The sequence below is a fragment of the Pygoscelis adeliae genome, unplaced genomic scaffold, assembly GCF_000699105.1.
Source record: "Pygoscelis adeliae isolate BGI_AS28 unplaced genomic scaffold, ASM69910v1 Scaffold34, whole genome shotgun sequence".
Lineage (NCBI taxonomy): Eukaryota > Metazoa > Chordata > Aves > Sphenisciformes > Spheniscidae > Pygoscelis > Pygoscelis adeliae.
Window position 1 is genome coordinate 5,772,790 of NW_008824658.1, and position 12,940 is coordinate 5,785,729.

The window sequence follows — 12,940 nt, forward strand, 5'->3', positions numbered from 1 at the left end:
TGCCAGACTCCATAAAACATATAAAACCACCTCCGTATGTTAGCACAAAACTCAGCAAGTGACTATCGTAGACCATAGGTAGAGTGGAGAAGAATGGTAAAAAAAGATATTTAAGGACAGATAATCTGCATGGAAAATCCTACAGTTGAGAATAATGGGTAGGGGAGGGAGAGATTTCCATGTAATAATGATCTGTCTGGGTCAAAGGGACAGACAAAAATTTCAAATTAGTCCTGGGCCTCTGTGAGAACTTGTCTGCATATTTAGGAGCCTTAAATTCTTCTTAGGATCCGAAGTTCTGCTCCCACTACTGAAGATTTGTAGTTTTTCTGCTCTCATTTCTTCTTTAGTGCGTATATATCCTGAGCAATAACAAGCCTGAAGTTACATCTTTCATTCCTAGCTGCCCAAAACCAATAAGACTAAATGACTGAAATACAGCATTATGGAACAAAAGCTTCCTCCTTCCTCATTTTCTTCCTACGTGACACAAGCTGATCACATGTCCTCAGAATTATTATATAGAAGAATATCTATGAAAGAAATCCTGAGCACGACTTCTTTCCTCTGTGACACGAGGAAATGATATCTCCATGACACAAAATTGGTGCAACTGGGCATGGAGTCAGATTCCAAATGTGTGATGATGTCTTAGTGTAATAGGATAAATTAATTCTTGCAAAAGAAAGCAGCATGCTGTTTGTCAAGGGTGTCAATAAATTTCCGCCTGTGTTTCCTTTTGTGAATGGAAAACAGACAACAAGAGAACTAACAAATTGTTCCTCTCCTTCAGTGCCTCAAACTTCACTGTAATGATGGGAAAGCAATGGCAACTTCTATAACCATCATGAAACTAGGAATTTACTGTCGTGTTTCTCATGAGATCTAATTTAAAACAGTGTTCTTGGAGAAACTCAGGTCAAGAGTAAAGAAGAAAAAGTTGACGGCGATCTGGTTTGACAGCTGGAATATCACAGAGCATACCAGGTTAAACTCTGAAGGGCTTTATAAGGACTTCTTACGGGGAACGTGCTTGAATCCCAGCTAAGTGGAAATAAATAGCAAAGTTTTTCTGTTTCTTTGTATATAATTTCCCCTATGTATGCATGCTGTAACGGCAGACAGTTTTGCCAGAAATGTTTTCACGATCTGCTGTCTTCTTGCAGCAGTCCTGGGACACGAGTCTTTCCTTGCCTTAGGAAGAATCACCTGGGTTTTGCACGAGGGCCAGCGAGCGGATGGGGCTATAGGTTTTCGAAGAGAATGCAGTCTGAAGGCAGAGTGTACCTGTTGCTGTCCGTCTTTCACAAGGATTTCTTGCCTCTTACTAGTTCATAGATCCTGTAGCTAACACGAATTAAGAAATAATCTTTCTGACCGGTGAAGATGTGGCTTTGGTCACCCAGCAATGTGTGTTTAATCCATCTTCTGGACTTAAGCGCTTCTCTACCAAAGTCCATGAAAATGCAGTAAATGCCTAAATTAAGCAAAATTTGACATCTTTGCTTTAGGTTTCTGTGCACTGTGTAAAATTCCTTCCACGCTTACCCTAGGACTAAATTTGGCACAGACATTTGTCAGAAACACAACAGCTAAATATTTTTTTTTTGTAACTTCTCTGAAAGGATGGGAGAAGACCATACCCTTTAGTTTTAGTCAATATTCCTAGCTTCAGAGAAGGAAAGAGGTATCCTTAAGCTCTCAATTCCTTTGAATTTGTTTTAAACTTTTGCAAAGGTCATGTGAATGAAGGGGTGGGGGGTACCTGCAGAGAAATGTCTCTTTTACAATAAAAGCAGGAACCTATAGTTAAGGCTATTTTTGTAGATTTTGCTAACAGAATGGGGTTTTTAACTGCCCTTATATCCTGGATTTTTTTTTTATTGCTAAAGGTAGCAGACCACTTTAGCAATATTAAGGGAAAAAAAAAAAAAGCCCCATAGGGCCTTTGAATTAAAGTTTCTTTTTCTTTAAAAGGTTCAAGACTTTGAAATAATGGATAGTGAGGCCTCCTATATTTGAGGGCTTTCCTTTTTGTGAAGCATTGCTTTTGTTTTACCATCCGAAACATCTTCTGGGATCCTGAAAACACTTCTACAAAGCATGGGTCCAAAAGTCACTTCTTTATAGCAACCTCCTCTCCAGAGGAGGGGAATAAGTGAATCTGAAGTAATTCACCTCAAATAAAGATAAAAACAGACACAAATATTGTCAAGCTTTAATAAAAGATTAAGCGTTGCCAGATGGGCGAGAGGAGGAGAGCAGAGGATGAGAAAGAGAATGGGGATGGTTAAAGAGCAGGATCTCATCCTGGGGGTGATCCTCCATTTATTGATATTGCTCATTTTAAGGGCAAGCAATGTCAGCTGTGCAGGATGAGCCCTCTCTTCCTCCCTTCAGCAGAGGTCCTTCCCCAAGGCGATATTAAAGATCGTGAACATTAGAGACATTGCCATTGTTGTAATCAGGAACTGGCTGGTTGTAATCGACCCAAATACAGAACAAAACCTCAGACAAAGCTGACAGGATCACCTGGTTGTTATGATGTAAACCTCTGCCAAGCCCTTTAGCAGCATTAATGTAAAAAGCAAACAATGTCATGTCTCTTTTCAAAGTTTACAGTTGTCTTTTTTTTAGGAGAAGCTGTATTGTATTGGCTTAGGAACTAGGTGGATCTACCAGCCTTACTAAATGTGGTGCCAGTCCTCATCTTTTCCATGAATAAGATGTCATTGAGAAATATTTTTGCTTTCCCGAATGTGGCATATTTGCTTAGAAATATCAGAAGTTTTCATGAGTTATAATCAACAAATTCAGGGACTAATGTATGCTGCTGAATTTTCCCACACCCTGGCCATATTGTGTTTTCTCTAAACAAAACTGTGCTCAAGAGCTGCCATAAGCTGGTAAAGCTAAAAGCAATGTGCCTACAAGGAAGTGCAATTTTGCTGTCTTTATTCTTGTAATTTAAATGGAATAGCAAGAGCCGCTCCACATGACCCAAATTTTCTCTTGCCGAAGTAGGACGACAGGAGATGGTTCTTCTCTATGAAGCAAATAGCTCGAGGCAGGCCAGAGAGAGATGCTCTCAGCCATTAATGAAGCCAAGCTGCATCACAGCTCTTCAGGTCTTTGCTTTCAGTTCAGGCAAAGGACATATGCTTTGGCATGCACAATTTAAAAATAGTTCATTTGATCCGCATTGGAAGAGGGACATCCAAACCCAGGGACTTAGAGTACCCCCGAACATGTCCCCTCCTGGAGAGAGCCCTTTCTCAGGTCACCAGGAGTCCTTCGCTTTGACCTCCTCTGTATGCTCTGGTCTTACATCTCATTGTATATAAAGTACATTTTTCACATAAAGAAACCCATGTTGTAACATAAAAGTATATTTTTTCCAAAAAGACATTTTTGGCAACCTGACAAAGGTCATCTACACATGCCAGCTACTCTTTTAAAACCTCAGATTCTCCGTTACAATAATGATGCTGAAATACGTTTTCATGCTTTAGAAACTTGTTTATTGGGTCTTTTAGTTTGGCTGCTACAGAATGAAAAAGATTATCTTCAGATTGGTTTAAAGTCTTAGATAAAGACTCCTTGGATATACAGGTCTGTTAATGTGGCAAGTTTGGGAATTTTCAAGCTTTTAGTCTGTGAATATGAGTTCTAAAAATCTTAACATCAGTGGAATAATACACAAATGGGTTAAATTAAAAAAAAGGAGCTTTTTCTAAAGACAGCTTATAATCCCCAGCTATTATCCAAAGTTTATCATGAGAAGACAAAAATAATCCCAGTTTGTGTTATAACCGCAGTGTAATGGAAAAGGTTGCGTCTGAAATGGACACTTGGCTTTGCAACTCAATCAAGGCTTCTGTTGGGAGACTTCACACCCAGCAGCTGACCTTGTGTGTTACTTCCCTGACAAAGGTCATCTACACATGCCAGCTACTCTTTTAAAACCTCAGATTCTCCGTTACAATAATGATGCTGAAATACGTTTTCATGCTTTAGAAACTTGTTTATTGGGTCTTTTAGTTTGGCTGCTACAGAATGAAAAAGATTATCTTCAGATTGGTTTAAAGTCTTAGATAAAGACTCCTTGGATATACAGGTCTGTTAATGTGGCAAGTTTGGGAATTTTCAAGCTTTTAGTCTGTGAATATGAATTCTAAAAATCTTAACAAACATCAGTGGAATAATACACAAATGGGTTAAATTAAAAAAAAGGAGCTTTTTCTAAAGACAGCTTATAATCCCCAGCTATTATCCAAAGTTTATCATGAGAAGACAAAAATAATCCCAGTTTGTGTTATAACCGCAGTGTAATGGAAAAGGTTGCGTCTGAAATGGACACTTGGCTTTGCAACTCAATCAAGGCTTCTGTTGGGAGACTTCACACCCAGCAGCTGACCTTGTGTGTTACTTCCACGTAGAGCTACAGCCGGATTGAATGCATCCCAGGTAGTGCTGTAATTTCAATGTGCCAATCACCTTATGAAAAACTAAATGAAAACGTTACCAACTAATAAGGCCTAATTTCATCATCCTTAAGTGCTAGAGATGAATAAGCAGTATAATTAGACTAACACTGTCAGTGGCCTTCAGAGGAGAATTGATTTTAAGCAAAGCCAACAGAAACTGAATAAGAAAATAATTGGATTTATAGGCTTTGGGATGTAGATTTGATAGCACTTTTTGATGAAATGGCTAGTGTATAAACAGTGAAGTCCCACAAGGGGTCAGGCATAGGAAGGGCTTGAAAGGAAGGTGCACAGCAATGTACAGCACCGTACAGCTTCTTTATAGAAGCTATAGCGATCTGACCTTACTGCTGTAGGTCTCTTCTTGAGAAGCACCCGCATCATTAATCCAAATTTTATAGTGATTTTCATACGCTGATCGGCTAAGAGTAAATTTAACCTTAAAGTTAGAAATATGCAGGTCTGTTCAAGGAGCTGTTAGCTCAGGTAGAGCATGCTGACCTGGTCCTTCAGTAGGTTTTGCCACCTGCTTAGTGGCAAATCAGTAGGTGCGTGTAACAGCTCTTCCCCACAAAAGTTCTTTGTAAATTAACTTAATCAGTAAATGACCTACTGTTAAAGTACAATGCTATTTTCCATCCAAAGAATTTCACTGACAGGTCTCAGGGTACCAGAACATTTTTATCTACAAATCAATAGCAAAGCTCCCCAACACTTGTACTATCAGACAATCAAAGCTCTGATAGCATGGCAATCAGTCATCGCCACTGGGAGCACAATACTGGCTTCTAATGACACGAGTGTTATCTGAGATTTGCAGGACCTGATCAATGGAACGAGACAGTGGTGGACAATCAATAGTTTTCTATCATTATAGCAACCCCATTCATACTGCTGGAATAAAAGGTTTGTCAGCATTTTCATTTCATGCATTTTTCTGGGTTTTTATCTGCTCAGATGTCTGAACTCAAACACGATTTAACAGAAGTGTGCTTGGAAGCAGGTTTTGCTCACATCCCAGATAGTTGAGTTGATTTTTTTATAATTACTTTTTATTGAAAATTATTTTTCTGCATATCCAAAAAAGGAAGGCTAATGAGCAATTACCTTAGACAACACTATGTTGGGGGGGAGTTGCAGAGGGGATAATGCTGCCTGAGGGCCACAGCTGCTGTTGTTAGTGTCAGTACCCAGGGCAAGGTGGCCCATATTCCACAAAATTGCAACCACCTCAGTTGCTACTTGTTGTGGTTTAACCCCAGCTGGCAACTCAGCACCACCCAGCTGCTTGGTCACTCCCCCCCTCTCCCCCGTCCCCGGTGGGATGGGGGAGAGAATCAGAAAAGTAGGTGAGAAAACCCATGGGTTGAGATAAAGACAGTTTATTAATAGGTAAAGCAAAAGCCGTGCACGCAAGCAAAGCAAACCCAGGAATTCATTCACTCCTTCCCATGGGCAGGCAGGTGTTCAGCCATCCCCAGGAAAGCAGGGCTCCATCACGCGTAACGGTGACTTGGGAAGACAAACGCCATCGCTCCGAACGTCCCCCCCTTCCTTCTTCTTCCCCCAGCTTTATATGCTGAGCATGACGTCATATGGTGTGGGATATCCCTTTGGTCAGTTGGGGTCAGCTGTCCCGGCCGTGTCCCTTCCCAACTCCTTGTGCCCCCCCAGCCTGCTCGCTGGTGGGGTGGGGTGAGCAGCAGAAAAGGCCTTGACTGTGTGTAAGCACTGCTCAGCAGTAATGAAAACATCCCTGTGTTATCAACACTGTTTCCAGCAAAAATCCAAAACACAGCCCCACAGTAGCTACTACGAAGAAAATTAACTCTACCCCAGCCAAAACCAGCACATCACTCTGCCTGTCTCTCATATCCATAGGTGTGCTTACATCAGTATTGGAGTACAGAATTTAAACCCTTGAATTTTGGCATTTATTTTATGAATAGTCCTGTGTAAGTAGAGCATGACATGAAAGTCTTCTCAGCTAATATTTTTCAAAAATAGAAGTCAAAACTAGTCTCCTAAATCTGTAGCCAGGCTCTTAAATAGAAGACCTGATTTTCTCAGTGCTAAGCCCCAACTAGCTCCTATTAATTGGACACTCGGCAGTCTTGAAATCAACTTATTTATGAGCTGAATTACAGATTTAAGGGCTTAAATTCACGTTTCTCTTTCCAATACTCTAGTTTTTGTAATGCCTGTATTTTTAAATTTGGTGTTCCAGTCATGCTGAGTGTCTGGTTGAGAGACTCACCCCATCTGCAGCAAACATTTGCAGCTTCACCCTCAGATCAGCAGCTCTGAGGTTGCTTCTACCCTTCCTCACAGATGCTGGGCTGAGCAAGGGGACGTTGTTTCACTCCCCTGCCCAAAATAGCCTGAGCCTTGCCTCGACTTACCAAAGCAATGGTGAATTTTTGTACTGTTTTTAGGTAGGGGCCGGAGTGAGACTTTGGTGATGACAACAGCTTTGCCAGGACTAGCTTCTCCATTAAATTTAGGGCAACATGACTGGATTCAATAAAGAAGAGGTAAAACATCCTTGTGCCCTGGAACTACTTTGCACCTTCACTTGCTTCTGGCTTGTTAGCTGAGGTCTTTTAACACGACCTCTGGCCCAAAGTAACCTAAAACTTTCATCTGGGAGAGGAGGAGTGCTTGGGACTTGCTGTCTGGCAGAAATAATATGTTCTAGCAGAGAAGGAGGCCCGGGAGGGTGATTCTGGGGCCAGCAGGCGCCTGCAGGGCAGGATGGGACCAATAAGTTACCTTCAGCTCCAAAGTGGCTTTCTTTGCTCGGCACACAAACCATCACCTCTGTTTGATGGGAGCTAAAGTTCATGGTCTGCTTATAAGACCAATGGAAAAAATGGTTCTTATTACATAGGGTCATATACTTGCCCTTGCCCATTAAAAAAAATAATGGAGGTTTAGGATTAGATTCCCACCTTTGGCTGGAAGTTAAACTGCTGGCCACGTGGAAAGCTCCGTGCCCTGCTTTCATTCATTATTTTGTTGTGTAAATAATTCAGTTTAATATTTCCTTATGATCTCTTGCCTTGCTACGGTTTGCTTATCCCCACAGCTATCAATTTAATCACATATTACAGCTGGATTTGGGTTGCTGGCTGGATACTATTTTTGGGCTCCCAGACAGGAGCATATCTCTTTATAAATTCTTTATCATATTTGTAGAGAAATATACTATCTCATTTGGATGTAATTAACTTAGTCACTACACAATTAGTTTATAGGATTTATTAATGCCACTATTAAAGCTAGCTAACAAGCTCTGGCAATCCCTATGTGGATTTTAAACCACAATAGAGACAGGCATAATAATAAAAGGGAAACTTTTTAATATTCTCCTGTGGGTGAAATCCCGGCTCCCTTACATGTTTTACACTGACTTCAAATTAAAGTGCCTGCCAGCAGTTCAAACCCCAAGGTCCTCGCTCAGTTTTTACTTTGGCTGCTTTAGGCAAATTCCTATTGCCTTTTGGTTTTTGCGGGGGATGTTTTCTGTATTTATAAGTAAGGGGGGAATTTGAGACAAGTATTTCTGATAGGACTTTCCCCATGTTTAAGCTGACATGATTACGGGAAATATCTTGCTCAGAAAGATGATTATTTGTGGAGCTCTCAGTTTTTCTGGGTTTGGCCCTGGCTGTTGCTTTAGCAGAAGTCAGTATACTTTGAAAGGAAAATTAGGACTGCGCTAGTTTAACAAGAACAGACTTGGAGCATGGAAACGTTTATGATTTCAGTGTTATGTTTGAGAGATTGGTTCTTGTTCTATGTTTATGTATTCATAGCAGTTTATATATAAGATAGATTTTTAAAAAAAGAAAAAAACCCGAAACACAAAAAAAACCCTCAAGCCAAACCTTCTATTTACCACGTTTTTTATTTATGGGGAAATTAGAAAATGCTAGCCTTTTTATCTTCAAGATTCCTACTTGAGGTAAGATGGCAAAGATCAGATTTTCATTGCAAGGTTATTAGATCTGGCTTTATGTGGATTCAGTTTATAAGAATTAAAGGAAATCTTAACCGTGCACCTTGCCTTGCCCCTGTGGCTCTCACGGCAGAGAAAGACATACGATCTTTTCCCCAGAACAAACATTATTTTCCCAGAACGAATTATGCCCTTAAACAAAATATAAAATGATGTAGTCGCAGATAAGTGCCATAAAGGCTGCGTGGTCCGACCCAGCGAACAGGCATCTCCGTGCAGGGGGACAGTGTCCGCAGCTGCTGTGACCCCAGCCCCGTGGGCATCGTCCCACCAGCTGGACGGGGATGTCTCCTTTCAGCAAAGCAACACGGTGCAGAGCTGCAACCCGTGACTGGAGGAGAGGAAACCTGATTATCGTAATTAAATCATGGGGCGTGTAATGCCTTTGAAAAACAGCAATGCCTTGGCAAGCCGTGATGTGTACTTCTGTGCCTCAGTTTGTCTATAAATTGAAAATAACATGTCTCTACACCAAAAGGTCTAAGTGATGCTCATATCTTGCTGTGAAATCTTTACATGAGGAATGGTGTATGGTGTGAAGGTCAAAAGTATGGTGGATGTTGTTTATTACCAAACGTAGAGAGAATTGATGGATATATCTTATTACCTACTAAAAAACCAAGTTTCCTGCTGGCCACACAAGGACCATCTCTTCGCATGGCCACCCTGTTGCCCTCTGTTTCATACAGATCGGGCTGCTTTTCTTGCACAGGACTTGCTCTGCTCTTGGACTTGAGTGAGAGGTTGTCCCTGGAGCCCACGGATGTCTCCGATGGGCCCAGGTTTTCCCCTGAGAGCAGAGGTTATCTGTTAGGGGTTATTGAGTTTATGGACCTGTGCACCTTCTTTGAGGTCAGGAGCTGTGATTTCTCTGACTTAGACACGTGTTTGCTCTCTTTCAAAGCCTGTTATGCAGATTTGTCATGTGAGAACGGGTGCTCCCAGCTGCGTTGGAGGTGCTTTGCCATATGTCACAGAATGAGATTTCTGACTTTACTCTAGGTGAAGCATCAAATTGATTTAAATTTTCTATGGAGAGATGGAAGTCATTTTGAGAATAATATTTTTGTTTTCTCTTTACTGGATTGTTATTTTCACAAAAAGTATAGGAGAAGCTGTTACTGGAAAAATAAGTGCAGTCTTTGAATGGAAAAACAGAGGATTTATGTTTACATAAATAAACATAGAGGGTAAGTAGGCCATTAGTTAGAAATTTCAGGTTTTGAATCAACATACATTGAAGAAATGACTGAAGGTATAATCATTAAAAATAAATAACAGTAATTCAAGTTCTATAAGCCCAGGTCATTCTATGTAGTTTAGAGCTTCATGTTTGGATACAGAGGCTGAAATTCTGGCTGTGCTGAAGTTAAAGACAGCTTTGCCATTACCTTCAGCGTGGCCAGAATTTCACCCCGAGGGAAGCTGCTGCAAGAGCACAGGATGATTTTCCATGGCAAATTCAGATTTTCTTCTCATTAGAGTATTCAGTTCGGAGCAGAGTAATAAATGGGAATTTCGGTGATTTGTACACCTGAACAGTGGTGAAAATGGTTTCCCTTCTCCCTGTCCTGCCACCTGGAAGAGAAGTCTCAGCTGTACGAGGGGCAGACAGCACAATTACACAGTACAGTCTCATTTGGAAATGTTCCAACAATCATACAGATGTGACAAAACATCTGAAATAAACAGGGTACTTGAGAGTCTGATTGTGGATAGATAATACAATTTAAATATTTGTTACTGTTATATTTTTTCTAAAGTTTGTCAGACTTTCAGGTTTGATTCAATAATAGCTGCCATTAAAAGCTGGTTGTATGGCTTCTTTATTCTCTCCTCATATTGAATAATTATATTTGCTCTTTGATGGAGAACTGTATTTTATATCAGTCGTTGTTCCCTGAAAAAATATTTTCCTTGGAAGTGAATTAGGCTTAATTAAATAGACTGACTTAATTCTGAAAGAAACTGTCCATCTAGACTTGTAATGCTGTTTAATTTACCCATTCTTATGTTGTCCTTTAGTTAACTCAGAAAGTCTTCCTTGAGAAGCTCGTTCTGGTTTGAAATGTTTTGAAGAGAGAAGTTGTACTAAGTCATGCTCATGGAAGGTGCTTTTTCACTCTCCACCATTTAGAAAGGGGATAAAGAGGCTGTATGGAGAATATAACCGGCTTTGCCCCAGTGCGGGCTGCCCAGGACTAGGCAGGCGTGTTCACTGCTTCCTCCTGAACTGTGCCCTCCTAGCTTCAGTCAAGTCATGGCTGTGACCCTCAGGACGTCTGCCTGTGGCTCAGTGAAGGACATAAACCCAGGGATGCGTCTCAGCAGGGCTAGAAACAACTTGTTCTTAGCCAAGCTGCTTAGGTGTGAAATTAATTGCTGGAGTAATTTGGATGGAGAGAAACCCTATTAGGACATGCCCATCTGTGAGGTGAGGAGATTCTTCCACAAGTGAAAAGATGTAATGAAAGAAGGCAAATACCGGCAGAGTTTCCCAACCTCCAGAGCAAGGGGTTGTGATCAAAGTGCTCTGCAGGCTTTGCGCTGCAGACTTGGCGTGCTGGGGACTGGGCTACTCTTCCTTTTAACTCAGTGATCATTGAGCGGTAAGAAAAAGTGACTTGCCCAAAATGTAAGTCAAGACACAAATTCACCAAATAGCATTTTTGTTGTATGTTGTACACAGGGATGGAATTACAGAGCAGGTGGCACTTTAGCTCACTGGAAACCCAATGCTTTTTTGTGGTTTATTATTCTAGTGATGTTTCCTGAAGGATCTGATAATTATTGCAATCTTCCTTCTTCTCGTTTTGTGGGTGATTTGATAGGATCTGTAATTTTGGAAAGAAGCTGTTTCTTGGGAGGCAGGAGCACGTTCCTGTGGTAAGCACGGTCTTCCTGACAGCACCTGGAAGACCCTCCGGTATGTTATTAGCAGCGCACTTCTGTGAGCTCGTCCTGAACCTCCCACTCGCAGCTGCTTCATTCCCCTTTCCGTGGCCTTTTGCCTTTACCTGCTGAGTGCATTTCTAAAACTGCCTGTAACAAAAACAAACCTCTAAAGAAAACAGTTGCTTCTCTGGACAGAGAGCTGTCATCACATCCCTTAAACCACATTTCCACCTGGCTTATGCTGACATGCCCAATCTATCATTATTTTGTTTACTCGGCAAACATTGAGCTGTCTTTCATGTGTATTGTCTTTGGTCTTAAGTAATCCTATCAAATTTTAAATGATCTGCATCTATTACGGGTTTGGCAGCATCTCTGCATTATCTATGGTGAGTCTATTAACCCTCTCTAAATGCAGCTATCTTCTCTCTTAATTTCCTGAGTCAAACATCAGCACAAAATCACAGACCTGTATGAAGTTAAAAGCCAGAAAAATCAGTATTTTTTTCCACATCGAAAGATATTAGGAAAGATTTGTATTGTATTTGCACTGACATTTACTTATACACTTCTGCATCAATGAGCTGTGCTACTTTGCTTTTTTTTTTTTGTGTTGAAACAAAAACTGCTGCAGGCATTAATGCATTGAAGAAAAACTATTCCCTGACTTCTTTCCTGCTTATCCTCTTTTTCAAACTGGAATCTTCCGAAGTAAACTCAAAATCCTGTCCTGCAAATAGCATATACTACACCCAAATCTAATTTAATATGCACAAGTGAGCAGTTTTGTACAAGCACATGAAGGAGCTGTGTTGAAGCTCCTTTGGAAACATCATGGTCCAAGGTAGAGAAGTTTAAAGGCAATATTTTCATGTTGTTTTCCTCAGCTACCTCTTCAGAAACTAAGAATCCATCTACTTAAACATATAAACCATCACATTTTTCAGGCCATGTGTTCTGATGGAGATTTTCCAGGCACAAATAAACGGCCGTTCCAGCTGGCCCCAGTGGGGATATTGCTGACAGCCGGGCACTGTCCGTGGGACAAAATAATTCCCATTTTAGTATTTGAAGTTATCCCTCTTTAGCCAGTACCATATTTCATGTATCTGTTGCCCAGAAAGCAGGCTTTCTACTGTACAGGTGGATAGTAAGGCACAAGCTTGCGCTGACATCTGGGTAAGACTGGCACCACCTGGGAGAAGAAGACATTGTTGACTCCATTCTACAGAGGGAGAACTGAGGCACAGAGCGAACCGGTGCCTTACCTGAAAATACAGCAGAAGACTACAGTAGAGCTGAAATTGGACCTTGGTAATTTCAAAGCAATACATAAATCTTAACTGCACATCTGCATTTTCTCCTGCCTCTCTTGAGGTCTCAGAGTTGCTTTCTATAGTTTCACCGTTGACAATTGCAAAGTCATCCTGAAGTACTCAGTTTGGTGCAGCGTAGTTTAACTTTTCTCTCTGGTTTTACACTGAGCATCTCACGTGGAGGTCCCTTAACATCTGGGCTTCCAGCTGTAAGACTTTCA